Raw genomic sequence first — 27,106 nt, forward strand, 5'->3', positions numbered from 1 at the left:
TCAAAACCCCTTTTGGATCTATTTTTATTGAGGAACAGTTTTATAATAGGGTCGCATAATCCCTATATTTAGATTTCTGAACTCTTGTGGTCTTCTTTGAGCCATTGCATTGCATTCAGCGAAGAATGGGAGAAAGCTCCAGGGCCAGAGGAATACCTGTTTTTTGCCTTACGAAATTTCATACAGTTGTTGCTAAGACAGAAACTTCCAGATGTTCCTCAGGAATGGTGGGCTGCCAAAATAATTAACTCCACGAGGTTAATTTGAAGGTGGCAGTTCTTGCCATTGCCAAAGTGCTGGTAGATGGAAAGGCTGGGAGCAGCCACTGCGTTGGGGATGCTATGGAGGGAGAGGATTGGGGAATGAAGAGGTCAGAAGCAGCACATGTGATTTTTGCCGTCATATTTTTTCCTACCCCAGTCCCTCAGGACATTTTCATCTGTTGCAAAGTTTGTTTTCTCCTCCGGGGTTTATTGCTGCAGGTCCCTGTTGTGGAGTGGGCCAGGGAGCAGAGGCTCTCCCGGGTGTTGGTGCATCCGTTAGGGCAGCGAGTGCCCGGCTCCAACTTGGGCAGGCACTGGAGCTGCTCTTTAAATCCCGTGTGATTTCATGGGTGCGATGTTCGTGCACCGCAGCCTTGGGAACACCTCTGTTCGTATCTCTGAATATGAGTTTTTACTCAGTGTGGATACTTTGCCAGTAAAGAAATTATACATCTTATTTTACCCTTATTAGTAAAATGGATGTTTCATTTGTACAGCGAGCAGCTTCCTCTGAGCTAAGCTTAAACTCAATCTGTGTTACTAATAGCTGAGGAAAAAAACATACTAATTGGTATGATGTTTGCAAATTTTGCCTTTTCACCCTGAACATCAAATAGTTTTTATATGTGTTTTTCCTAATCTCGGAGGAAAGATTATTGGTAACAAGAGATTCTACATTTTGTTAAGGTTTTATCAGGATGCAGTGAGTGAAGGCAGAGAGTAAATATTTCAGAAATTCAAAGACTGTTATATTTTGATAATGCAAAGTAGGTTAAAGTATCTGGATTTTGTGCACAGTGCCGTGTTTTTGAGCAGAATATGGATTTGGATGGTGACACATTTTGATATTTCGAAGGAACATAAGCATGCCTGTTGGAGGAGCACGTTGCAAATGTGAAATAAGTGTGCCTTTAAAAATCTTTCTTAATATTGTGAGCTTCAGTTTTATTTAAAGCCAAATAAAGTCTGCTGTGTGATAGAGTAATGTTTGATACGTAGAAATACTCCTGTAATGCTCCCCCCACCTCCAGTGTTTATAACCACCTTTTATTTTCAAAGGAAAATGGTAGGCTTTGATACGATTCTGAGTGAAGTTTTAAAACATGTTTTTGTCTTTCAGTCTCCTGAAAACATTTTTTCTGAGTGATTCCGGCTTCCAGACACATTTGCCATGATAAAGGTTTCGATCCTTTCCCATATTTGCCCTGAGTCATGAGTGGATATGTGTGATGCCTGCAAGTAAAACTGGTGAGTCGTCAAACCCGAGTTTGCAGTAACTCTCACTTATTCTTTCTTACAGTCTCTCTTTCCTTCACCCTTTTCTCCCCTTTCTAGTATGGTGGGGTTTGGGTTTCTATTTTTTTATTATTGTCTGTGCTTAAAAGCAAGTCACCACGATTCTTTAAAAAAAAAAAATTACCTTCATTATAATGAAATAGCAGTGATAACAACTATTATCAATACAGAAAAAATACTCCCTTCCTTTCTTCTCTCCATCCCCTCAAATCCTACGAGCTATGAGGTCTTTGGTGCTGAAACTGGAGTTCAGTGGTGCAGGCGAAGCTACTGCCTTGCAGAGAGACAAGGTCTAAACATGCTTATGTGGGCAATTTGTGTCGTGATTAAATATAAATATGGAGAGGTCTCCTCTCCATCATGTGTCAGATGATGGACTCTCAAAGGAACCATTGCCAACAAATAATTAGCTCCACCGTTTGCTGCACTTGCATCCCACTGACAAAATGGTGTCACTGGTACACAGCAGAGCTGTCTCTTTGCTTGCGCTTGCCCCATTCAGCATGGCGTGGGTGCTGCAATACCTGGCCTGGAGGAACACAGGGACAGAACATTTAATAGCCAATTTTGGGCAGGGTGCACTTGGTCAAACTTGAGAGGGTGGTGCGGCGTGACCCCTTCTCTGTTAATTTGCAGTTGCCATTTCCCTGTGGCGTTAGCCAGCCGAGAAGCCTCTTGGTCCCTTTTGTGCCAACGAGTGGTGGTTGTGCCTTCCCCGGCTGTCCCAGTCCCCCAGCACCCTGGCACGGGGAGCCTTCCCGTGCCCTCTCTTCACACCCGCCTGCTCCTGATTACTTCTCTTATTTATTAAGTGGGACAAGAGGAGAAGCAATATTTCTTCATTAATCAGAAGAGGTTAGAAAACAGGAATCATCTGATTTTACAGGAAAATTGGAAGGTCTATGTAAGAAATCTTTCAAAACTAGGAAATCTGCATAATTAAATTGCGTAGGAAATGGGAGCACAAGTTGTTTTTTTAAATAAATTCAGGTTTCTATTATATATTTAATATCCCTCTGTGTGTTAGAAAGTGCATTTCAATTCAAAGATTATAAAACCCGAGAAATGCACACATCAGTGAATTGTGATTTTTTTTTTTTTTTTTTAAAGTTTCCATTTTTCCTCTTTTTCCAGAGGTAGCATAATTACCATGTCATTTAGCAAAGATTATAATAGCTGTTCAGTTTTTACCGACTGGTGTAGTAAACAGTTGAATTAAACCCATATGGCAGCTCAAAGTGTGCATGCAGGAGAGAGATTCTTACCATTTCCTTCATGTCTGAATTACCAGCCTTGCTGATATGACTGAGATCCCCAAATGGGGACCAATTCCAGACTTCTCCAGTGATGCAAAAATTTCTCACCACTCTGTCACATATGAATCAATTGATTTTAATTGCGGTGGTTAGCTAATTAATTATTTCTTTGTGCCTATGAAGTATGCATGGAAAACTTGGGATTGTATGCAAGGTACATGCCTCTATTTAAAGCAGTCTGTGCATTTGCTTAATACTTCTTTAACAACTGTAAATAATGCCTGGAGTCCCAGTCTTACTATCCAAGTCGCTATTAAAGATCAAGGCCCTGCTAAGGCTGGCATAGGTTAAGTGCGACAACGGGATGTTGTGATAGCCCTGTGGCACTGCCTGTAACGGGACTTTGTGTCTGGTCTCAGCGGTGGCAAATGGAAGGACCAGGGTGTTTTGAAGCATCTCCTTGACATAGCAGGTTGAGTTACACAGGTATGGAGCTGTGGCCAACCGGCATCTGGAGTAAAGACAAAGTATTCGAGTAGCGTGCCCTCTGGATAGCTTCAGTATTAAAAAATAAAAGCAACAAAAAGAAGGATTGTTAGCTCTCTCCAAATGCTGGCTTGAACAAAGAAAAAGATTCATGCTATTCCTCTTAAATTCACTTACTTCCAGTTATCTTAAAATTTTCATGTCACATAATAGCTTTAAAATACCTTCTGAATGCATTAGGCCCTGTAGGTGCTTAGAAAATACTGCAAAATAATAATATGAAATGACCAAGTATTGAGCAGTCCCACTGGAAAGGAGCAGTTGGCCAAAACTGGTGCTTGTGTTCATCTTAACCCTGATGTACGACCAGCCCTCCACCATAATTCTATCAAGACATGGTAAGTTGCCTAGCAATGTGCTGACTGCAGAGGGTACGTGTTGAGCTAATTCAGTTTTTGTTCTCGTTTTCCTTGAGAATTCAGCTTAAAGGAGTGATCCTTTCTCTAGCTACAGCAAGAGCCACTTCTCGGTGGTCTCTCTTGTTCCCCACTCGAGTGTCCCTGGTGATGTCAGGAATTCATTCACTGCCGTACACATTTTAGAAGTTTCCAGCTTATTGAGTAACCAAATGTGGTTTCTGCTGATTGTGTTGACTGAATACGTAGGGCCTTTCCAAGAGGCAAGAGTTTTATTTAAAGCAGAGCATTTAGTTGTACACCATTTTATGGCAGGCAAAGGTCATCTAGGGTAAGCAGCCAGAACAGTGAATTGCCTCATTGCAGCACCTAGGAAAATGAGACAGAAAGATACGGTAAAAGGTTTCAACAATTGCTCGTCGTTATAAATTTTTAAAGTCAAGGAATCGGTGCTGTGTACATTTTTAAATTGGAGATAACCATGCTTGTACGATAAATTGAGTTTAGAACAGAACAAATCAAAATAATGGGGTGGTACTAAAAACCTGGTCGTGCAGCGAGTTGCCGGCACAGCGCGCTGCCGGCGGGGCTCAGCGCTGCGCCCGCCAAGCTGACGCAGTGTTAGAAACCTGCCGTGTCCCTGCTCGGCCGGAGGCATTTCCACCAGGCTTCGTGGTGGCCTTTTCTTGCAGGGATGCCCCGATCCTGCCGCAGTCCTCTCCTCCGGTGGATGGGCTCCTGGTTGCACAGAGGGCTTTATCTGTCCGTGGTGCTTCACGTGATAGCCAGGGAGCAAAAGCTGAAGGGGTTTGTCCACAGCTGCGGAGCAGGAGTGGGTTCCCTCAGGTCAGTGGGTTGTGCTAACCCAGACGTGTGTCGGGGAGAGTGGGGCAGAGCTCCAGGAGCGGAGCTTGGCGTCCCCCAGCAGAGCTGCACGGCGGGAGAGGTGTCAGCAGCCCGGAGATGGCACTTCTGTCCTCACAGGATCTCTCTTGCTCCTTAAAGCATCATTGGCTACAGAAAGACTTTGTTTTTCTGAAACTTTTCTGTCTATGGAACTTTCTCTGTGGCGGTGGGGGAGGAGAGAAGAAGTAATTTTAACAATTTAATATACTACATAATAGGTTTTATAAGCTGGTGTGAATGCTCCTAAGTATTTTGGTCTTTTTTCATAACACAATGAGCCTAATATTGGTAAAAATACAGATCTTAGCTGCCACCATAAAGAGAGGCTAGATTTAATAAACAGTTATGAATGTTGGCAGCTGCCTATCAGATTGTATAACATCGGCTATAGCACATGAAGACAGTGTCAACTTACATTTTATCTCAGAAGTATTTTCAAAGCATTTATTTTGCTTTCTCTTGAGTCCTTAACCTAATTCAAGTTATATAATTGGCGGAATATTTTTCCACACCGCTAATTGGCTGGGTGCCAGCGTGGAAACCATTGTCTGACTTGATGATGATCAGGAATTAACATGACATTTGCGTGGTGGTAATGGAATACATTAGTAATGTAATTCATGACTGTAAGAAAGAGACCATCATCTCCCACCTCTGATCAGCAGGAGGGGCTGGGAGGATGATGAAATGCTCCCAGCAGGCACCTCACAGCAGTGGCTGGCCAATCTCGATGTCAAATTTAGTTTTAAATTCTTCAGACAAAGCTGTAATGCTTACCAATTAATTACTACACATGTCAATTAAAAATCTACCAAATAATACAGTAAGATTAAATTTCAATTAAAAAAATAACATTTAACAAGGAAGATACAACATTATTTTAATGAATTCTGCTGAAGGTGACAGTTTATCTAGATATATTTATACTGTGTAGGTGGATCTAAATTCATTGGATGATGTTAACCATGTTACTCCGTGTACATACTAGTTTAGAAAATTATTTCCACTTTGGCTATGTCCTGGAGGAGATGGGGCATCAAGGGGCGTTTCTCGTCACCAGGAGAAAGGGGCATTTCACGCCTTCTAAGTACAAAAATCTTCTCACACCTAAAATGAGGGCTTTGTTGTAGACTCTTATCCTGGCCGAATAAGCAGTATTTTTCATTGCTTTGTATTTATGAAACCAAATACAGAATTTTTGTTGCGGTAGTAGAACCAGCCCTGACTTTGCTATGACTATAATGATTGCTTGGGACAATTTTTCAAGTAACCTCTTTTATCATACAAATAATATCCATTATTCCGATAAATCACTTAACAGGAAAAGATTTTGCTGTGTGAAAGTGGTGAACTGTAAGTCCTGAGCAGAGCTTTTATCTGCAAGGCTTCACCCTGGTTTAATAGAGTTTTTGAGTGCATGCTTAAATTTAATCCCTTAGTTGATACCATGGATGCTTAAAGATGTATTTTGAAGAGGGAGTGGCACAGCGGAGATGTCACGTAGCATGACGAAGTGCTGAGTTTGTGCGATTCGCAAGTGTGTGTACAACAAACTCTTGTAAAACACTGGCACCTCATCGGGTGCAGAGTGTTGACAGTGCAGAGTGGATTTTGTAGCTGGAGTTTTGTGTCACAGTAACTGTGTTTTTATTGAACAGGGCAGTTCTTACGCTGCTGGAGAAGGGGACGCTGGTGTTTTGGGAAGGCGTGAGAGCCTGCACTCACTGGTGTGGTGCAGGGGCAGAGCTGGGGTGTGCAAGCGGCTATCCTCCTGGTATTAAAGCATTTGTGAGCCCAGGCCTCTAAATATCATTTGAAGAATACTTTCTCAGCTTCCTTGAATTTTTTTCCATGAGCTTTTATTATGTTTTCACACCATCACGTCTAAAATAGGTAAGACATAATTGAAGAAACAGATTTTATGTGTCAAGCCAGCACTGGGAAAAGTTGCTCTCGGGGACCAGAGGCTCCTTTTCCTTGGCACTGCTGTGTCTGGAGCCATGGAATTTCAGCAGGTTTTAACTTAAAATAAAATCTAAAAAAATACAATGCGCAGGCAGAAAATCAGAAAAGCAGTACAACTACTCGTGGCAGGTTAGAGTAATGATACGCTCTTTAGTAGACAGGCTTTGCCTGTCCCTTGGTGGCTGTTCAGGCTTTGCCCATCGGTGGGTGAATGCAACGAGCATGATCTCTGTCTCGCTGCTGCTATTCAGATACCTTTGGGTATTGGTAACAGCTTTACGGGATCATTCCTGCTTCGTGCTATTATCTGATAAAGCTATCATCAGCAGGAGATGGGAGACAGCCTTTTTTTCCATAAGGGCCTCAGGAAATGGATGTTGTGGAAGTGTAAGAGCAGCTGAAACATTTTCTCACCAGTCCTCACAGACAGCAAGGTGGTGGGGAGAAAGGCAGAGCAAGGCAGACTCATTTCCTCGCCAGCAGCCAGAAAGCTTTAAAGAAGGAGGCAGGGAGGGAAGAGTGGGAGCACATAACATCTTTCTGCCAGGAGGTAATGGCGTGAGGAGGTTGTGGGTTTGGGGCACCCACTGGTCAGACAATTAAGTGGCAGCTGGAGCTGCTGCTCTTAAAAACCCATCTTCCCACGGGCTTTCAGCTCTGCCCAGGACCAGTCATTTTCTGATTTGAGCCCTGGGATGAAGCTCTTGCTCCAGTTGTTGTTCGAGAAGCAGTGTATGTGGTGCCGTAGGAACTAAGCACCTTCTGTATCGCAAGCACTGGTGCATTGGGGTGTCCCGTATGAGGCTTGTGTCCATCTCAAGCACTCGGAGTGGTGTCCGGTCTTCTCCTGAGTTCTTACAGGTGAAGATTTCTGCCTCCGGTAGGAGAATGCTATTCTCTTTCTGTAAGAGTTGGCCAAACATCTTGAAGGAAGAGTGTCTTTGACTTTGGGGGAAATATTTATATCTCATTGGGTTGGTGGGGTTTTTTTTTCTTTAGTATAGCGTTATGTCAGCTGTATTACATTGAGGGAATGCTGAGCTGGGGGAGGAAACTACAATAAGGTGCCCTCGTATTGCCAGTTTATTCAGCTTTCATCCCCTGATTTACATCCCATCTGAAGTAAGAATACCCAGACTTCAGTAGTTTGTTTACCTTTGCTTATATCACTCTGGGGCAACCCGAGGACATGTAAAAACTGTTCTCGCTCTGACATTTGCATGAGCTGCGAGGTAGAGTGAGAGGAGACAGACACTGCAAAGTGAAAAGGCAACAGGGTTTATTAAGTCTTCGTCGTACCGTGGTTTATAATACTTAGACAAAAGCAAACATCTCCAGGGAGGGCTTATGAAATGAGAGACTGGAGAAAGCTCTCCGAGCTGATGGCAGATCCCATCCTCTTCAGGTGGTCATAGGATGGTGGGATGCTGGCCGCGGGGAGGGGGCTGCGAGGGCTGTCGCGTGGAGCGTGCATACAGGGGGGTCCTGAAGAGCTGCTTCAGGAGGAGGACGTGGACTTAAAGTACTTGTGTAGGACAAAGTCATTGTATTGTCATCGTGATAACGCTCCTGGGGGAAATAGCCTGAAATACTCTTTGTCTTCATTACTACTCCTTCCCAGCAGAGCCTTAAGAGATCATTCTCACTTTTAGATATACAATGAAACCGAATACAGAGTTGTTTGTCATGAAAATCCCATTTATATACAGCAGCTGTAAAATCCCAGATGCTGAGTGTAGAGAGAGGCTGCTCTGTCATCAGCCAGTCGAGAGGAGGGTTGACTATAAAACCGAGCTGGAACTCCCTCTGACAGGGGTGTGGTGGTTGTGTCTTCAGACAACTCCAAGAGTCTGCCATGCCAAGCCTTTATGGATTTTGTTCTCACAAGCTAGGTAATAGATAAGTCTGAGCAAGGAGATCTATATATAGAGAGATATATATGAAAGGAAGACGTTTGCTCTAGGAAAATATCCACCATGCTCAGGATTGTAGTGCAGAGCATCCGAAGCATTTGGGGTCCTTTTGTTGCGAAGGAGGCGCAGCGGGACTGGGGCTGCTCTTGACGTCTCGCAAGCATTCAGTATCCCCTTGGCTCCAGGGCAGCAGGATGTGACTCTCACAGAAAGACAGACGGCGTTTGGGGGCTTGATGCTTATTGTTTTCAGCAGAGCTCTACTGGAACCAATAAAGTTGCTGCCACCGCTGCTAGGAGCAAAAGTGACTACAGCTGAACAAGAGAGACAAAATTATCAATTAAAAAAGCCAATGCCAAGCCCATTATTTCACTCTTGAAAAAACATCTTGCTTCCTAGTCTTTTTTTCCCCACATGGAGTGAATCTTTGGGATATTAATGTTCCGCTGTCATGTTTGTTTAACATATTTTTTTGACAATGCCTTTTTAGGGTCAAAGCCTGAAGTTTTTCTCCATGTGTTTCAGCTAGGCAAAACTCCCAGTGTCTCAACGGGGCCTCTTCCGAAATAAGCGAAGACTAATTCTTCTCAACTTAATTGTGAGTTTCATCTCAGAAACAGAGAAAAGGTCCAGGCTTTGTTTTTTTAAAATACCATAAACTGGTGTCCTGCTGAACAGCTAAGTCACTGCGGGCGGGCTGGCTCTCGCCCGCAAATTCGGTGGGCAGAGCCCTCCACGATGGCTCGGTGCTCACCTGATGCCCTGGACCACTGTGATCCCACGGTCCCCTGCCTTCCAGCCCAACCCTGCCTCATCCCTCGCTTTTCCCGGACCACCGCAAGCCCTCGGGCACGGCTCAGTGAGCTGAAGACAGTGTCATTTTTGGAGATTTGGCCTTAAGCAGGAATTTCCATGTTTTTGTGGGTTTAAGTCAAACCTTAATACTACTTCAGCGTAATGTTTTCGTGGTTTAATGTTCTTACAGTTTTTTACAGTGTTTCTTTTAAATTCTGTCACTGAAGTGTATGAGAGTTGACAAGTGTAAATATGTAGTTAGACAATTTCAAAAGTGTATTATTTACTGATCGACCATAATGGCTCCAAAGGAGCCATTATACTCAATCATATCATGTCACTCTGTGGCACTTATTATGATGGTAATATGGATATGCATATTATTTTTTTTAAAGCATGAGAAGCGTTATTGTGCATGTGTAAAAGCTGTTTTTAATTGTCAGTAACGCTCTGAGCTTTTTTTAATATCAAGAATTTAAACCACCTATGGCTACCAGCCTGCAAATTGTGGTAGCAAAATCCATGTCTATAGGAGGAGTGAAAAAGCTATGCTTGATATTTACAGCAATGTGACTATTCATCTCCTTAATGTGGCTCTTTTATAGCTTTATTAGATCCGAGGGCAACCTAGAACCCTAACCTGAGAGCTTGGCAGGTAAAAGCTTTCCATTTTATCTCTGCAGCTTTCATCTGCTCCTGTAAGCTCTTTCCCTGACTTCCTAATTGTGTTTGCGACGTTAGCAAATGGCTGGTCTGAAAATACCATACAGTGCAAGTCATGTTAATTCAGCGATCTTTTTTTTTTTAAGGTGTCACCGAAGATGTCTTTTTGTAGCGCCAGGGTAGAGAAAGAAGGAGAGAAGGCAGAATGAGAACAGTGAACCACGTAAAATAAAAGAAAGAGACAAGCAGAGAGCTGGGAGTGCTAAATAAGCTTCAGCCTTTCGGTAGAGCTGGTTTCAGTAGAGACAGAGGTAAGAGGGCGTAAGCAGTAGCTTGCTTGCTAGAAAATGTCTTTCATGGAGAAGATGGGAGGAGAGTTTGAGTTTTAATGAGTAGAGGTGAGGAGCTAAGGTGCGAATCTGGCATGGGGTACGGCAAATCGATTGGAGCAATAATTAGAGAGAGGAGGAGGAATCAGAAGTGTTTCTTAACTTAGAAACAAGGATGTGACTGGCTGCTGGCTGTTGCTACTCAGAGGTAGGTAAAGAAGAAAGGAGTCTGTTGGGCAAAGTCCTCACCGCAGAAGACACAACCCAGGTGAAATCCAGTTTGTGGTTGTCGAAGAGAGATGTGGAAGAGGAAAGCCCAACGTTGACAAAGAGCTCTCCACCATTCGGCAGGGCAGTGGTACATCTGCGGGAGCCGCAGGGCTGGGCCGGGGGCCGAGTCCTCCTGTGTGTGTCAGGAGAGGTTCTCCCTGGCATGGAGCTTGGGCAGGAGAAAGCAAAAAGGACCTTGCTGTTCGTGTTTTTATTTCGGTTGCAGAATGTCAAAGCAGATGACTGCTTTGTCTTTTCTGTTCAGACTTTAGGACTAGTTCTGCTTTGTTGCTCTGTTATCAAAGGAGTTATTTACCCTGCTCTGAATGAAATTGGGCTAATTATTGAATTACAATTTTTTCCCCCTTATTCTAAAGAACCTTCTGTTGGAAATGCATTTTGCTTTAAATACGGAAGATTAACCATAAGATGGTAGAACGAGCCAATTTTGAGTGGTTTAGGAGTGGAAGGACATGTACGTGTAATTTTGCAATCTTGAACTGATAATAGTCAGATTTCCTCGCAAGAGTTTTTAAATGAATAAAAGTAACGGGGTTTTTTTTAGCCAATTCTGCATCAATTCTAACTTGTCTCTCTTTCTGGAATTGTATTAAACCCATTTGTCCTCTTTTGAAATACTGAACAAGAAACGTAAAAGCAAGTAAATATGCTCTTACTATTTCTGTCCTTGACCTACATAAACAACTGTATATTTAGGCTCAGGATTGAGTCTTGTATTTGTGAAAAGGCTAGGGCAAGTTAAGCTTAATTATTTCTTTTGAGATACTTCCTATTTAGAAAAGGTACTTGTTGAAGTCTCATCACCCAAAATATGAAATATTGGTGCTATTTCTGCTGGGATCGTTAGTTTAATATTCCGAATAAATTGTATAACTGCTCATTTGTATAAGAGGATGGGATTTATGAAGCTACAGTGCATTTGTACACACGCACGCACTAGCACACAACACTTGTTAATGATTCAGAGAAGGAGTAGAGTAATTCAGCTCTTGGACTGCCTCACGTGTGATTGGCTTCCTTTCTGGGGGACTTATTTTAGGGAAAAATCAATGTCAACTGAAAAACATTCCATTCTGAAAAGACAAAAATTCCCCTACTTGTGAAAATGTGTCTTGGCAGCTGATTTAACTTATGATACAAGATTTAACACTTTTCACTAAACATGAATATTTACCATGGCAACAGCTACGTTACGGGCCACATGTTGGAGACTTGCACGTTGTTGCAGAAACTTGTAGCTCGCCACATTTAGCCGAGTCCTTGTTTCCACCGGCAGAAGGAGCCCACTCCTGCAGCTGTTTTGGGCACGGATTTCTCGTCGGGGTCGGTGGGCATCCTGCGTGCCTCCAGCAAGGTACAGCTAATTGCTTCTTCAGGTGTTTGCTGGTGATCAGCACCGCGGCGCTACGTATAGACAAAACACGTGACGACAGAATAACCTGATAAAAAGCGTGCGTTCGCCTCCGATTTGCCTTTCCAGCGGCGGGGTGGGAAGAGCTTTCTAAAAGTCTCACTTCTCCAGCCTCTTTTTCTCCCCCCCGCATCCCTCCCCATCGCCCCCCGGACATAGGCAGATCAAACCCATTTTGGCCACACGGAGTAACAGGTCTGCCGTGTCCTCCGGCCGGTCTGCCCTCCGCCATGCCCCCCTGCTACTGTCTTAACTACTTGTCACCTTTCATTTGCCGTGTAGTGGCTTTTCAGGCGACGTTAATTGAATCATGCTCATCAGGGACTTAATAAAAGCGTGACGGCCAGGACGGAGCCCTGGCAGATGGCAGCTCTGGTTGACAAACGGGATGCGTGGCCGGGGCTGTACCAGCTCACCGGAGGCGATGGGCTGGCTCTTCTGCAGGGGCAGAAAGTTTGTGGCTTTGGAGTTGTGAGAAGAGCAAGCCAACGCAAGCAAAGTAAAAGATGGCTTCAGATGATTTACGTTGCAGTTAAGTGGTTTTTTTTTGCTGAAACCGGACTAGATAATCATTCAATAAAACTGTAAATCCTAGCTACGAAGGGCTAGGTGTGAAACAATAAGAGGATTTAACTTTACAGGTAATCACAAACATCTACAGGTACCTTGAATAGGAGCAGTTTTATTTTATTTAATTTTACAAGTTAGGAAGAATATAAATTCTCTTGCTTTAGGACAAAGCTAACAAAGGGTTAGGCAGAAACCCCTTTTCCCAGAGGTGAAAACTCTGAATGCAAATGTTTCTTGTACCTTTCTCTGAAGTGTCTGGTCTTGGCCATTGTTAAGAAAAAGACCTTGGTCTGGAGGGGCTCAGACCTTTCCTCTTCTGGGCACTGATGGGACCTCTGCTCTTTTTCTTTCATTTAAAATACCCCAATTTAAATGAAAGCAGCTATGCAAAGCAGAAGCTAAGCATGCAGCCAGGAGCGAGCCTGTGCCAGGCAGAGTCCTGGTGCAGTGATGGTTGGGCTGGGGATGCTCGTCCCCCTCCATCAGCGCAGGGCTGTGGTGGCACGGTGTCCCCTGCCCGGCCGGTGTTGCCGGTACAGTGGTCCCCTGGCGCAGCTGCTGCTCTCGGCTGTAAGGCTGGTTTAAATCTTGGCCTTTACTTGGTGTGAATTTGCCAAGCTGCGCTGATCCAGAACTTAAATAATTTGCTTCTCTTTTTAGCATCGTGTCTTTTAAAGGTGTTATATTTATTTCCATTTTGCGTTAAATTAAAATTAAATGGTTCTGCTTTGTAGATTTAATAGTGTACAAATATATCTATTTTTAAATCCCTTTAGCCTATGTATATGTGACTAAGAAAAAAGCAACAGAGTAGGGGCCTCCGATTTTGTTTTACTTGAATCAAATACCTTATTGGGATTTCAATAATAAGTGAACGTTACACTTGTTTATTACTAAGGTGACTACAGTGTCAAGGTTATGTGGATGTTGTAGTATTATAAATGCAAAGATAATGCAAAAAAGAAAAATAGTTGTGTTGGCTAAAATCATCCTATTCCTATGGCATAAAGTTGCACACTGTCCTACATTTCAATTCTCGTTCTATTAAATTACCTGTTTAATAATTTGAATCCTGTGTTATTTTTATATTATATTGCAAATGTGTGACTGTGAGGTTATTTTTAAGATATATTTATTAAGGGAATGAATACAATAAGACAAGTCATTGCAGCCCACATACAGTTCCTTGACTTCTCATTTTATGACGTTTCAATTGCATATGATTACCGAATGTAAGTTTTAACTTTTATGGGGGTTCATTAGAGATGCAGCTGTGTAGAGAGAAATTCAATAGAATTTGATATTTTTTTTTTAAGCTCTGACAGTGTAGTGAGATGGAGCAACTCGATGGAGCATAATTGCAAGCTTCCTACTTTGAGCTTGGGTGCACAGTTGTGGGGTCTTCAAGGGCTTAGCTAGGCTGCAGTGGAAATTTGCTGATGACGGGGAGAGGCAGGGCACCTGCACGAGGTCTGTGTGTTCGGGGTGCGGGAGACCGGAGCATCTCAAATGAAAGTCATTTGCCTTTTTTTCTGGGTAGGACACGCAGAAGAGGTGGTGTCCTTGGTCGGGGCCAGGACTAGCATGAAATACTTTTTGCTCCCGTACGAATCAACGTTCTGGTGGAGAAATATGGTTTCAGTGAATCCGTGGTGTTCTCTTCTAATAGAGAATCTAAGTAAAATGAACTCCCCAAAAGCCAGTATTGAAAGCAATCTTAGTGAGCAAGTGCTGAGAAAACAAATTTTGGGGCTTGTTTAAAGAAATAGGTGTAGTAAATGAGTAAATCTACCCTGCGGTTAAATGCTGCAGTGCTTTGTGTGAATACTAAACAGGAGCATACCCCATCAAGTATAGTTTAGTTGCATAATTTATTAGCATAATGTGTTTGTTTTTAATGTATAGGAATGTAAACATTTATAACTGAATGATCATGTCTTTTAGTAGGAGGAACCCCATATTCAAAACTAATTATAACATTAGCTGTTCATAGAAAACTTGTTTCATGATACAGACTATTTATTTCCAAACATCAACTTCTCATAAGGTTGCAAACCAAGATCCAAAGCAAAGACATCCTTCTCCGGGCAAGCATTTTTGTCCTCAAATTTTACTCGGTGATTCTCAGCCTTTGATGTGCTGGTGCATTGCTCTGCAGCCCTTCCTGCTATCCCAGCTGGCTCAGTGCAGGGCAAGCATCTCATCTCCACTCCTGTTGCAGGAGTCTCTCCAATAGCTCCAGCAGCATGTGGATATCATCTCAGCAGTATGTTTTACTCTCTGTTTTCCTTCCGTGTGGGAGGGGGGAAGACTGAACGGTAACTCCTGGGGTGTGATCTTGCCAGGAAGAAACCCACTGAATGACAAGGGAAGCAGAAGAAGTGGGTGGGGGAGAGTATGTTTCTGCTTTTGGTTTTAATTGGGAGCTTTTTGTTTGGGCTGAGATCTCTGAACCTGAACCACACAACGGCTCTGCAAGTGCAGGCGTGTGGAGCCCTCCTAGGAGATGGCTTTGCCCGCATGGCCGCTGTGGTGGTGCGGGGCTGCTGTGCCCACACCACTCGCTGCCACCCGTGTTGGGCGAGACGTTCGGCGTGTGCGTGGGAGCAAGGATCGCAGGTGACTTGAATGCAAGACTTCAAAAATCTCTTCTCTGGTGATTAAAGCCGCTGCTGTGCATGGTGTTCTTGCTTGCTTTAAGTATTTACTGCTGATGGCTTCTCTGAGTAGGGACAAGCCTTGTGGGGTGGAAAAGCTGGATTTACCTTGCCTCAGACTGCGAACTGTCAGCTTATCGGGAGTCTGGTCCTTGCCTGTGGGGAGCGGAGAGGAGGGAAGGGCAGTGGCACTGCATCCGAGCAGAGCGCGGGTGAGTTGGTTTCATTCTGCCCTTAGAACATCATCCCCAGAGAAATGGTATTCCTGGGCTGTGCCACCTCCCACAACAAGGAAAAACAGATGAAAAGCAATGAAGCACACAATTACATAATGAAAAACAATAAAATGCATCTTCTAATATGTACTGCTAGTGACCATATGACTTTATTATAAAAACTAAATGTGATTACATTTCTAGGTATTGTGCTGTGTGATAAACTCTGGGAAAAAGTGAAGAACAACTTAGAAGGAGAAGACTTCTTGTTTAATATAAACCTCAGACTTTGAAGTGACACATAGCAGGGAATAAATGTCCATCATCTATCAAATGAGGTTTGAATGGTTTAGGTCACACTAGACAAACAATTCTCACCCTAAAACCTTCTTTTCATCTTCATTCATCAACAACACCTTAAGCTTGTGCCCCTCTTTTTCTTTTCCACTCTCTCAAAAAATAATAATCTACTTGATGCCTACAAATCACTTCTGGCTGGCATTCATTAGGCGAGTTATGAGCTACGGCTGCTGCTGCTCCCCTCGGCGCTGCCTCCTGTGCAGGGAGAAAAGAGGGTTGGAAGTTTGGGAAGAGGCTGAGGAGGGAGAAGTGCTGCAGAAAGAGTGATTGTAGACATGGGAGGCGGTGAGCAGAAAGAGGTAAGAGAGGTAAGAGGAAGATATAACTGGCAACGAGGATTCCTGTATGGCAGATCCCTTTTGTGAACTGCGCTGTGCAGTTTGTGTAATTCACGTCCCGTTTCTCACAGTGGTTTGTGCTTGCAGGGTGTAGAGCTGTGCGAGGCAGTGCAACGCAACTCCTGCAGACGGGAATGAATGCATCCTCTGAGGGTGGTGTTGCTGTATGTGTAAATCCCAACAGCCAGGTTTGGAGCTTTAAAACAGAAAGGTAAACCTCCATGGCCAGGCTGGAGAGGTTTGTTCTCTTCTGCAGATCCCTCAAGGTGGCCTGGGCTGCCCTGGTGGGTGCTCAGACCCAGAAGCTCTTAGTCTGCAGGCTAACCTACGTCATTGTGCCTTGTAATTTCTTCCTGCTGCCTTCTCTGAGGTCCTCGGCTGTGCTGTGCACGAGCCGTTCAATCCCCATTTCCTGGTAGGAAACTACCTCTCTTACACTAATCCTTGTCCAATAACTCCTAATTTTTATTCTTATCCTTTTCCAATTTACGGGACTCCTCTTGGATTAGCTTCCCCACAGTACAGTTTTTCCCCTTGCATTGCTTGCTTGTTGCTTTCTTACCGGTTCTTCTTTTTTCTTTCAAAGATACTTTTCTGGCTCCATCCCCAACTGCCTGGAAGTGATTTGTTCAGCAGCGCAGTCCCCTGGTTTTCAAAGGCCACGGGCTGTTTTCCCTCGTTTTCTGCCTGCCTTCCTTCTTTCTGTCATTCTGGGAAACAGTCTGACAGACATGGCTTCTTCGCAACCACCAATTAATGTTAATCTGTGTGACTGCAACGGGCACGGGGAGCAGCAAAGATCTGTTTGAAGGTAGAATTTTGTGTGAGTGGAAATTTCTGTACGTCTGGCAAGGAGAACTTGTTGGGAGGGCACAGACAGGCTGGGGGAGAGAAGTCAGCGTTTTAATTACAATGTAAAAGTTGATTTTTCCCCACCTCCATTTTAAACGTTGCTTCGTCTTGTTCTAATGTGGGGTTTGGAGGATGTCACCATCCATGGCGATGTGGGCCAGCATCAGGGAGCGCGGGGGGTCTGTCACCCACCCAGCCTGTCGCTGGTATTTTGGAGTTGCCGCCCCGCGCTCAGTAACCCCTCGAGGTATTTTCAGGGGAGCTTTGGGTATCATTACCCTTTGAAATTTGGCACAGCGATGTAAAACCGTGAGGGTACAGTTGGCGGTGGGGTGGGCTCCCCGCGCCTTGCTGTGCAGCGGGGAGCTCCGGCTGGGCAGGGGGACCGGCAAACCTGCAGCCTCATTAACGGAGGAAGGAGGATTCACCCGTTTGTGGGAACTGGTCACACATCATGGAGTATCACGAGGTAAGCCAATTTCCTACCCCAATACCTTCCTCTTCTCCACTTCTCTCCTTCACAGTTTGAAAACCATAAATCACTTATTTGAAATGTATTTAAGGAAAAGAATATTTTCCCCTGCATTCCCACTTAATGCTTTGTAGCGAGTACAGTTGGGATCATTCATGTGCTAAAGCAAGAGAAATATTCTTCTTTGATACTGTATCTTCATTTTAGGCAGTTTCCTCTTTTACTCAGTTCTTAGATGATAATTCTGAGTCCTTAGATGCTACTCATTCTGCCACAAAAAGAAAATGCAAACCAGAATATTTTAATATTATTAATAATGAATGTTTACATAACTAGCTCAATTACTTTGTTCACTGTGACATTTTGTCATTGTGGACCTGTCTTCCTCTCTCTTTTAAAGCACATTAGTAGTGATGGGAAGCGCAGGGGTGGTGCTGGGATCCTGGTCGTGCCGAGCATCTCCCTGTAAGGACGAGGGTTTCTCCCCACCTTGCAGCACCTGCTGCCGCGGGCAGACTTACCAACATGTGTCCTTGCCCTGTGCTCTTAGGGACACTTATTCGTACCTCATTAAAATACAGGTTCTTCAAGAAGTTTTACCTCTACCAGACCCTAAAAATATGTATTTTGCATGTAAAATGAAGAACGTGCTTTTCACATGTGACCCTTAAGGTCTGTACGAGATTGGGTCATTCGCTGGTCTAGAAATACTCCTTTGTGAATCAACACTATGTCGTAAGGGTGAGTTATTCATCCGACCTGTAATTGCTGTTGTCTGACATACTTATTTTACATATTTTGGGTGTAGGTAGTTAGGAAGAATGCTGTTCTGCAAAGATGTTTTTTGGCCAAAAAGAAAAAGAGAGTGGAGGTTCTGGCGATATCGGAAAAAAACTAAGAGGGTTTTGTTGGTGGTGTTTTTTTCTTACAAGAAGCAGCAACGATAACAGTGTTAAACAGCATGGTGCCACTGAATGATGGAGAAGCTGAAGGAATGGCTCGTTCTCCTGTTATGTCACTGCTTTGGCTTTCTCATTCTTGTTCCTCTGTTTCTTCAGAAAGGCCCTGCAGCCTGCAGATAAGAGAAATTAAATTAGTATTGATATAACATTAGACGCTCCTATTAATATTGACAGTCTGTCGATACTGTTGTGCTACTTTTGTAATACGGGATGTTAACGGATAATACTTTAAATAAAAACGCACTAATCTTATAATCACTGAACATGTAGCGGGGTCTCGACTCGGCTCACTCCTCCTCCGAGCTCCCCCGTCGTGTTTCAGCCGTGCCTGCCTGCAGCTCCCGCGAGGGTTAGGCACGTCGCTCCCTCCGGGCTTGAGCCTGCGGACGGGGAGGTGCGGTGGGGCAGAGATGATGGCTGTAAGTGGCGAGGCAGGAGTCGTGATGGGAATCTCCCCATGGCTGTGATGGTGGTGGGGCCGGTCCTGAAGGCAGGTGTGTCCGTTGCACCGAGCTCTGGGAAGCCCTTTGGGGCTGCGGGTGGGTGCAGCCCTGGCATCGGTCGGTCCCAAAACGGTGGGGTTTTACTCCTGTGGTTGCTCATGGCTTTTGATGGGGTGCTGCCCGCCCTCGTTGCGTGTGTCCGCAAAGTTTGATGCAGGAAGCAGCTTCAAGTTCTGATGCAAGCCAGCAAGCCACCAAATCCCTGTCGGACCGAGCTGGCTGAGCATGCACGGGGTGAGAACACGCGAGGTCAGAGCGGTGCCCTTAATCTCTGGTGCTTGTCTTGATACTTAGCACGTGTTAGCAGCTCCACATTTCTTATGAACTTCTTTCCTTTTAAGTCTATCATGAAAATCACCATGTTCATCAGAGCTAAAGTTATTTGTTAAATGGTGTAAAAAATATGCATTAAACAATAATGATTACTTTGGTAAACACAGATGTCTTTGTATTATGCAGTAGGTTTTGTATGCGAATTTGTACATGTCTGTGAAACAGAATTTGCCATCTACCTTGAAAAATGGGAAACACAATATATGTTAATTGCTTCTCCCTTAGCCCCCCGCTCCACCTGCTGTGCTGCTGCAATCTGTTGATGCAGTGCTGAAATCCGCGGTGCACGAGGACGGGCTCGGCAGCGAGCAGGTTGGCACTTGCAGATGTGTGCCCGTTGTAGGAGGTAGCAGGCAACAGTCTTTAACTTCTGCCTCTTTGTTTTCTAACTAGGAGGATATTTTTAAAAAGGGGAGGGAAAAACCTTTATCTTGCTGAAAACCATCTAGTGATGATCACTTATTCACCGCATTATTAATGCTTATTTGGACGTTGCTTGGACTGCTGGATTAAACAGCTTTCCCATTATGTATTGAATAAAATGAAATACATGTCACAACAGCAGTGCTATGATGCTGACAACCGTCCTTGGCTGTGCATCTCATTAGGAAGATATACATTTTTCTTTGTTGTGTATCTGTGAATGACAGAAGTTGACAAACATCTTTTAAGAAGTTGCTGTTTGGAGAAAGTTACATTTATGGCACAGAAACCAAGAAGAAACTGCTTGTTTTGAAGGTAAATAATTATTTCCCACACATGCGTTTTACAAAGTGCCCTGTTCTGCTGTAGTAATTACTTTTTACTTTATTACTGCATATACGTTGAAGGAGGTCCTCATCTGGATCACTTACTCTGAGAAAGAAATCCCGGAGGGTTCAAAGTTCAGTTTGTATTGAAACTTGCACTTAAAACAGGATTAAAACCCTTGTATTTCACAGTTTTGAAGACTGAATTGATTCTCCAAATGTACCACATGAACTCCCAGGGGACAGTTGAATTTTTCCATAATGTTGTTTTTTTTGGGGCAAAGAGTTATTAACTTTGACAGAGGAAAGATACTCAGGAGGAGGAGTACCAGGTAGGGGCTCAGCTTGCTGTCAGCTGAATAGCGATGCTGTACTTTAAAACACCTATTTTCCAGATGCATAATTTATTTTTGCATAATTTATGCCTATCAGCCTGCATTTCTGCAGGTTGCTGGTATTGGCCCGATTTAGTGCTTGCCTAACTTCAGAGCAGGAGCAATGACTCTGCTTGCAGTAACGGTGTGCGTGTGCTTAGGGATCTTTGGACCATTATCGGGAGAACCGAAGAGCAATAAGAAGTTGAGATTTTTTTTTTTTTTAAAAAATACTTTCCAAAGTTAAGAATAAAGATGTTCACCATCCTGGTTAAAATGGCTTCTGCCTGTTCATAATGAATCAGAAAAGAAGAGATTGCATATTCAGCTACATTTGCATGACTCCCCGGATTTCACAGGCATTGTATGGGTGCCAAGTCGGTGCCGTGTTGACCCACAGAAACTTGAGAACACAGTTGAGAAACCAGTGGGAAGAGGCAAGTGTGGACTTGCGGGAGGGAGAAGAGGAGAGGAGGAAGCAGGCTGGAATCCCCTTTTCCCACCGTCCCTCTGCCTCCAACGTGTGATGGAGCGGTAATCACACAGCCCACTCCTGGAAACATCTGTACGTGGTGCGGGGAGACTTTGTTGTCACTGGGGCTGGGTTGGTGATGCATGGTTTAGTGGTGTGTTTTTTTTTTTATCTGCTTTTTCTTTTCTTTTGTTCATCTAGACCCATTCACCTTTCAGCATCCTGAAGCAGAGAGCACAATCTCTGCAAGGAAACATCATTTGGGGAAAAGCCCAAGTATTCAAGGAGTTCTCAACTTACACTCACCCTTGTGTCTGAAATTGTTTTACTTCTGTTACAAGTAACACCTAAAATTGCCACTTAACCTTGCAGGCACTTTGTTAAGTCCGTGTTTTTGATTGCAGCAGCTGGGGTGGAGTTTCCTTTGGGAATTCAAGGAGTAGGAAGTGGTGTTTGTAGTTTTTTGTTGGTTTTTTTGCTGACTGGTGCTAATGTGTAGGTGGGGATGTGCTGCTGTTTTTGTAATACTTTTATTGTTTATGGAATTGTTAGTTAATTGATGGTAACAATGCCTGGAGCCTGGGAGAGGTATTCTTTTATGTTTGCTCAGATCAGAACAAGTAAATAATTTTATAACTTTATTCTCCTTAGTTTATTTACCTTGCAGGTTTGCATCTACGATTTCCATACCTTGTTACCAAGTTTCCCCAAATTAATTTGTATTCTTTCTAACCAAACAACAGATGAGAAGAATGATTATTTTTTTTTTTAAGGATTCAGTAGGGTGTAGCTGGAGCCCCCCCCACATGGACCCGGGAGCTCAGGAGCAGGTGCTGCACCTGAACTTGCTCCCACCTAGTTGGTATGGACGTTGGGAGGTCTCAAGTTGACAGGGTCCCTTTTTCACTTGCAAAAACTTTCATGTGAAATCTAGAAGGCAGTAGGGTATTTGATGGATGAAAATGTATCTTGGTACTCCTGTTAATTGCTTCACGGTTTACTCAGACTAAAACTACTTGGTAACTTTGTCGTCCATATTTATCCAATGAAATAAAATTCAAACCAGCCCACAAACTAGAGAATGTTTTTTATTTATATGCGGTGTAGTTCCATCTGGTCCACGTTAAGGACCCCAAAAATATATGTGATTAGCTTTATAGTTCACTGCTAAAGGTAGCAAAGCTGGCTTTTAACATTTTTCAAATTTTCAGCTAGCATCTCAAAACATTTGCTGGCATTTCCTGACTATGATTACCAACCAAAGATTTTCTTGGTTGTCTTTTCACTTTTTAAAGTATGTTGCATAGTTTCCTGCTTAAAATATCACTGAAGCCTCTGCTGTTCCCTTTATAACTCTTATGCAAACTATCCATCTCTGTCAAGACTGGTCAGTCTCAAATCCCAAAGCTCAGTGTTAGGAAACGTCAGATAACATATACTATTAAAGTAGTAAAATCTATGGCTATCGCCAACCCTGAGCTCATGCTCAATGAAATGAAATGCCACACATTAGAAATAATATGAAAGGTGAGCTGTGCTGCTTCACAACAATTAAGGAGAGGGTTTAATGTATTTGCCAAAAGCCGGCTCAGAAATGCCCACTGAGTGCCCAAGGAAGACTTAACGTCATCAACTTACCCCAGTTTAGATTTCAGGTGTTTGCTAATCAAATCCTGTATTCCCACTAAATGAGTGGTTGAGACCTTGGAGAGAAAAAGAAAAAATGTCTTTTTCTACTGCATTTAAGCCAGGTGGTCTCCTTTTGCAGCCCTTTGGCAACAAGTGCATGTTTGTATCTGGAGTTATCCGCACTGGAAAGCACCCCGGCGCTCCCAGGAGGTTTTGGTGCAGCCTCAGCACCACCACAACCCCCCAAAAAGGTCAAGAGCCCCAAAGTAATGCACTTGCAGGGTTTTTCTGCCCAAGGCTCTGTGGTTGTCCATTTCTGAAATACAATTTTAATAACAATTTTAGCAGCTGCAAGTTTTTTTTTCAGTGCTTAGTTCTCCTTCGCCCGCTCATTCGGAAACCCGTGTTGCCAGCTGGCACTAAAGGGCTAGAAAACCGCCCTGTTTTCTGCAGAGAGGCCGGGTATTATCTTAATGCTCTACCTGTTTGCTGCACCTTAATGCTGCTTATGGAGAGAACACGTAAGCACAAGGTGTGGACTTCACTCTCCATCCCCTCACATTAGCAGAAGATGCTCCCAGCACCTACCACACAGCATCCTCCTTGTGTAACAGCCTGGGAGGGTGTTTTCCATGGGCAGTTTTCCCTGTGCATAGTAGTAATTTGGAGAATTTTTCCTAAAAGTGCAGTATTTAGACCTCGAGGCTGCCTCTTAACCTCGAGTATGTCCAGAAGTGCATAGCAAGAAGAACCAAGGATTTTCAGGAGTTGAGCTGAAGGTGTTGTTTGAAGTTAACCGTATTTTATTTTCTCAGACCCTTTCTTGGGACTTAATTTATATAGCGCTGGGATGGGCATGTATAAACATTGCGCTCAGGTTACAGCATGAGTGAAAAAGGTAGACTCATTTTCTTTTTCTTTTCTTACAATAAAAATCTAAGAAATTCAGTTGCTTACCCCATAAAATGCACATTTCTGTTACAGATTAGTCTTATTTTAATGAGGCTGTTACTTATACAGTAGTACATTAGCAAAGTGTCCTTTGATTTTTATGTAGCGAATGTTTATGCACCGATTCAGAGAGGCCTGACTGTTATTCCCCCAGGATTCTTAAGATGGGGTATTTGGGTCAAAAAGCTGTCAAAACGAGATTGAGACATTTGTGGGTTACACACAGGTGCCTGTGAGTCGGGGAACGGGTGCGTGCTTGGCCGTGCGGGGACCCTGATAGCTGCATCCAAGCTGCTCCACAGCAGCAAGGTGGGGGCTGTCCCCAAGCTGCTGGGAGCAGGGGGCGAATCCTGCACAGACCCAGGGTGTAAAGAGGTTTATAAGTTGCTGGAACCCTTTTATTGCACCTTTTCTGGAAGAAAGTGGGCGGCAGTGGTGAAGCGAAGCGGAAAGCCCGGCAGCAGGATGAAGACATCCTCTGTCCGTCTCTGCCTGTGAAGCTGAACTGAAGCCTTCCTGCACTGCTTAAAATTGTAATTTTGGATAAAAGGCTGTGTAATAACTTGAGAAATGTGTGAGAAGATCTCGTGTTAATACTGCATAAACCTTCTTTAACTTCAGGAAGCTTAAAATCAAATTTGGCAGAGCTTACAAGGGCAGTGAATGTGGAGCCACTTGACTCCGGTAACCGAGAGAATCGGCTGACAAACCTGCAGTATTTTGATTTTTTTACAATGCTATCTGAATTCTTGAAAGTATTTAGTTCCTTGTGAACGTGTGTAAAAATATATATTTGACTTTACCTATATGTTAAAAATTTCAGTCTTCATGTTCCGTGCAAAGATTTTTGCCATCTCTTCGGGAAAACCGAATGAGGAGAGTATTAGAGTGCAATTTAGGTCTCTGGGTTTCAGGTTTTTTCAAAAAGAGGTAATAAGGTAGGTTAATTGTGGAACTAGGAGGCTCCACTGACTCATCTTCTGAATAAAGAAATTCAGATGTGTTGTGACCTCAAGAAAGTGAATTTTTAGAGCAGTTGAAGTTAGAAATCTGGGATAAATTCGGATATCTGAAAGTCATGGTAACAACCATTTGTAAGAGTGTATCATGCTCTATAGTAGGATTGCATAAGGGCACAGGATGAAGCATCTGATTTTTTTTATTTTTTTTTCCCTTTTGGCATTCTGTTTGTGACAATTACATGACTCTCTATTAACTGTGTGTGGAAGAAAGCAGTGTTATGAAATGAGGAGAGATTTCCTTCATCTGTTACTCTGTAGGTAATTTTTGTGCTTTTTCCAGTATTTAAGTACCTCTTAACTGCTTGCTGTCCATCTGTATACCATTCATAGTACTGTAAACTAGTATATGTAGCATGACCTTGTAACTTGCTTTGTTTGTGCATCTGCCAGTACAATATGTTGTCTTTCCTTAAAATGCAAATATGCTCCACACAGTACAGAGCTTCTTAGTCAATAAATAAATGGAGGTAAAAAACTGTACCTAATACCCATTTAATTTAAATTCATTTTATAAACATAAAGACGCCTTTTAAGAGAAGCTTTAATTCAGACTAGCACCTTGATTTGTGGTTGCCATGGAGAATCAAATCTGTCATTTGACAAGAAAAGTCACCCATTTATGACAGCACTTTATCTTGTCTCTCCAGGGGAAGAAAATGTCAAAAGTGAGAGCAGAAAAAAATAAAGCCTTGAAACACCAGAATTTCTTGATTTCATTTTTATTATTCAGCTATCATATCCTTTCTGATAATAGCAAGTTGGTGAAAATAAATAATGTTCCTACAGTAAAATCAAATATTTCCTATTGGAATGGACAGGGCTCTTTGTGATTGTCAGTGCTGTGAAGTCTGGCAAGAAATAGTGTTATTAGATAAACCCACAGTGCCCAAATCCCATTTTCTTTTCATTACAGTGTCAAAATAATTATACCTGTGTAATTTGGGTAAGAAATTGTAGAACAAGTAAAATGGTCCATTGGAAGAGATTGCTTTAAGCTTGTGTTCATTATAGGGTGGGGTTTTTACATGCTGAAGAAAAAAAAAAGATAAAAAAATTTGTATAATTTCATTTGAATAAAAATGTCTGGTTACTCTTTCATGTTCTTTGCAACCAGAGGAGACGGCAAGTGCTGTGTTCTGTTGGGGTTTTTACATCCATGCATCTTGTACAAAAGAGAGTTAAAAGAGGCAGGAGTTTTAACACTTTTTGATTTTCAGGTGAAAATCTCTGAAGAGTTTCAAAGCCATTAGATAAAATTGATTATTATCTGAAATTTTTTTTGAAGTGTTTTTATTTTGTAGGATTAAGAAATAGTAAGAACCGTGTGTTTTCAGGAATATAATTAACTATCGCAAGTGTTTACGCGTGTACATTTAATCCATATAGACACTAAGTTGCCCCCAGGGGAGAGACACTTACTGTAGCATTGCATTACTTTTTACATAAATCTAAAAAGTGCCATTGAAATAACGAGACTAAAATAATCCACTCTGCGCCTCTTTCTTGAGACGGCGTTTGTGCCTTTCACAGTATTGCAGGGTTTGATGTGGTTCAGGAGTAATCTCATATCAATGAGATAGCATTATAATAGAAAGTCCTTTAGTGGTTTAGTGTAAATATTGGGCTGGTAGGGGAGCTGCTTGCTGGAGCGGTTGTGCCTGCAAGAGATTACAAAAAGGGAGAGAAAGGAAAGGGTCGGAGGCTCTTTTTTTTTTTCTTGAAATTGGCTGGCGCTGCCAGATCTATAGCCAAAGCTAGTTGGGATCAGCTGTGAGAAAACAGGCAGCACAATAGTTCCCTATTCCTGCCTTCTTGCAGAGTCTGAAGCCAATTCCTGCTCTTAAACACTTATGTGTAACTGCTTGCCTTCACCAGGCACTTACCATGCCTGTCCGGTGGAAGTGGGTGATGTGTTGTATCCTGGGGTTCTTCAAAAATGGATGTTGTTGCAAATCTCACCTTAGTGGGGAAATAGTTGCAATTTGGATTTTTTTTTTTTTTTAATTTTGGTTTTTTTTTTAACAAATATTAACGTCACATCATAGGATGTGTGTTAGCATGGGCTACCAGAATGTGATAATTTAGGGGTTTTTTTGTGAGACCATCTGGAATAAAAGAGGGTGAATTAAAGATGCTCTCTGGGGTTATGGAATCTTAAAGACATTGAAGGGTTTGATTTCCACAATGTCTGCTTCTCCTTTTGCCCAACTGTTGATATAATCTGCTTTAAAATCGATTTGCTGTCATCATGTAATCAAAGCCTTAATTGCATCATCATTGACTTCAGCATTTTTTGCTGATAGATTTGTGCAACTGATGGTGAAAATGTTGTGAAAAACGAAACAAGTGTTTGAAATAATTTCATTGGATGTGCTGTCTCTTGCATATGGACAACAATTTTCACAAGTACCTAATTAATCCACGAGTCCCAGAATTTTAGTGAGATGTGAAAATGTTTTCCTCTGTTCACAACCTTGAGGCTTGATATCGCAAACTGTTTAACTTGCTGAAGTCAAGACTATTCAAAGGAGTAATAAAAGATTGATCTTTAGCATGGCCTTGTCAAAACTGTCTTTTACAGTATTTAGTCCACTTCAAATTGTAACTTTCTACAAGTTGTCCTTAAAAAAAAAAAAATAAAAAAAAGGGATGGTGGA

The 27,106-nt window shown here is 42.8% G+C and overlaps 1 protein-coding gene across 10 annotated transcripts in view; it reads left to right on the forward strand.

Annotated features, from left to right (window-relative positions):
- Positions 1-27,106, forward strand: part of FOXP1 (forkhead box P1) — a 389,271-nt gene that overhangs the window by 45,553 nt on the left and 316,612 nt on the right. For all 10 annotated transcript variants that reach the window (XM_075158627.1, XM_075158622.1, XM_075158623.1 and 7 more), the window contains one exon: positions 1,384-1,511. The gene's annotated coding sequence lies outside the window, so the exon portion shown is untranslated. The remainder of the gene's footprint in view (positions 1-1,383; positions 1,512-27,106) is intronic.

Source organism: Calonectris borealis, chromosome 10 (genome assembly GCF_964195595.1).
Source record: "Calonectris borealis chromosome 10, bCalBor7.hap1.2, whole genome shotgun sequence".
NCBI classification, from domain to species: domain Eukaryota; kingdom Metazoa; phylum Chordata; class Aves; order Procellariiformes; family Procellariidae; genus Calonectris; species Calonectris borealis.